The following is a 2738-nucleotide window of genomic DNA, read 5'->3' as shown; positions in this document are numbered from 1 at the left end:
AGAAGCAGGATCCCCATGGGGAGCCTGATGTGGAACTTGATCCCAAGACTCTAGGATCATGACCTGAGCCAAAGGAAGACACTCAGCCACTGAGCCACCCCTAATATATTGTTTTTATTTAATAAAGCACACAATTCTTTCAAATGAGATTTCCCATTTTGATTAGCCATTGTGTACAACACCACAAACAAGACATAACTTTATTTCAATCACTTTCCAGTCCAAAGATCAATGTATTAATAGAAAAGAAGCTGAACATTAAACAATCTCAGAGAAGGTCCTACTTTTGTTTGAATTAATGCAAAGGCCATGAGAATCTGACATCTTGATCCATCTGGTCAGACATAAATGTCCTTATAATGATACTTTGGAAAGTTACTTTTGAAATCCCATTTGGTTAGACTGTGTAATGAGAGTGGCACCAAGGCTTGCAGTCTGTATCACATCCCCATTCCCCAGAGATGGATCATCTTTTGAAGCATTTGAAAACTTAAAAATAGACTCTTATATAGAAGTCTTATTATCCCATCTTATGTCCCTTTCCAAAGCTGTAAATTGCTTAGGAAATTTTGTGGAAGTCTTTTAATCTAATTTGTATGTAATAAATTGAGACCGCAAGTGCCTTTGCAATTGTTAGGAAAAACACTGCCCACTCAATGGTTGGAACTCAAACCAGATACCCCTCCTGCTGGACAGATATTTACTTCCTTGAAGCACAGAATGACTCACTGCTATTTTCAGCTATAAAACATCAGAGAGGTAACTAGGTATGAAACATTAATATCTTTTGCTATTTCTAATCAGCACTTGAACCCATGTTCAAGGAGAAGGCACAGAAGGGAGGGAGGGTCAGAAACTGCTCCCCTAACCACCCTCCTGAACTGTGCTGTCTACAGTTAAATATTTCAGTTTATTTCCTCTGCAAATCAATTTGACACAGCTGAAGCCTGGTGTATTCACTTGCCTATTCAATTATTTCTTTAGAACCCAAACTCAAAGATAAGCACTTTTGGAAAAAACAGCTAGACAAATCCATTGCCCGCATTACATCAAACTCTTTCACACAGAAAATGCAGTCAACAGAGATCATTCTACAGAGTTGCAGATGTCTAAAATATCACTTCTACAGGCTATGTGCCTCCAGGAGAGATTTTGGTTTTGCTTTCCAAGATCCTTCTTTGGCCCTAGCAGTCCACAGGCATTTTAAATCAAAGGCAATGTCTGTGCTGAAGGGGGCAATGGTGACTCCTTCTTGTAAAGGGAACATAGAGAGAGATCCACAAACACTTCTAACAAATGGAAAGTCCAGTTAGAAGCCTCAGGCTGGAATGAAATTTACTCTCTGCTGTGTCAGCCAAAGGCTGTGTAGCTTCAGTGAGCTCTATTTTTGGAATCATAGAGCCAATGCTACAAATCATCATGAGGTTATCTTACCAACTGTACTAAAATTTCCATTCCTTATATCACTCTGGAGCTGGTTGCCCTTAAAATGTAGCAGAGATACTTGTTTGGCAAAAGCCAACATAACTGTGATTATTAATTATGAAACTATTTTGCAAACAGAGGAGTATATTGAATAATATCAGGGGAACCTGGTAAAATTTTTGGTTATTATATTTTTTGAGTTATGATTAGGGCACAAACCAAAGTTTAAATCTTGGCTGCCTGATACATAACCTAAGGAGGAGTCCTTTGTTTACCATCTTTGGGTTTAAATGTCTTTATGATAAAATGGGATAGTATATATCACTTCAAGAGGTTACTGAAAAGATAAAATGAGGCAATGTATGTAATCCATTTGCCAGCTATCTGACATACATAAAGCACTAAAACAAACAAACAAACAAACAAACAAACAAACAAACACTAGGTCTCATCTTTTCCTCCTTTGTTGAGTAGTCATGGCTCATAACTCAGAAGAGCTCCATATTGGCCAGAGATTTCTAAAGTCATTGATCATTTTTAATGGTGCTGCTTAGTTTGTCTCTAGTGTTTTCTTCTTGGTTTTTCTATTGTGCAGTTCTAGTAGATCGAAATTACACAGTGCTTAGACTATTATTCTTACTTTGACATTTTGATATGTTCTGACAAAATTCTTGAAGTAATGGGAGGATCTAAATTAACCATTAAATTAACCATTAAAAGGGACACCTGGGTGGCTCAGTTGGTCGAGTGTCTGACTCTTGGTTTCAGCTCAGGTCATGATCTCAAGGTCATGACATTGAGACCCACATGAGGCTCTGTGTCAATGTGAAGTTTGCTAGAGATTCTCTCTTCCCCTGCCTCCTCCCCCCTTGCTCTCTCTAAAATAGATAAATAAATATATTTTTTTTAAATTAACCTTTAGAACACACTAGATTAAAATTCAGGCTGGCAGTCTAGTCCACTATGTGCTGTATTTTGGAATTTACAAGTTATTTTACAGAAAGGTGTTTTCTCATTTGATTTTTTTACAACACTATGAGGTTATGTGAGTATTTCCCCCTAAAGTAAGTAAAGTGAGGATACCAGTGATAAGAACAAACACTAAATTATACAAATATTTAAAGAAGAACAAACACTCAATTATGAAGACAGGACTAGAAACTCAAGTCCCTTAAATTGAAAAAAAAAATCGTGTGTTCTCTCATAGCATACAATGTATCTTCCTATCTACCTGGATCTCCTTGAACAGGTCACAAGATCTTTCTGTATCTCTAGGGGGAATAATTATACCTGACAATTTCACTACAATATGA

This window comes from Canis lupus, chromosome 18 (genome assembly GCF_048164855.1).
Source record: "Canis lupus baileyi chromosome 18, mCanLup2.hap1, whole genome shotgun sequence".
Classification (NCBI taxonomy): Eukaryota; Metazoa; Chordata; class Mammalia; order Carnivora; family Canidae; genus Canis; species Canis lupus.
This window is presented reverse-complemented; position numbering follows the sequence as displayed.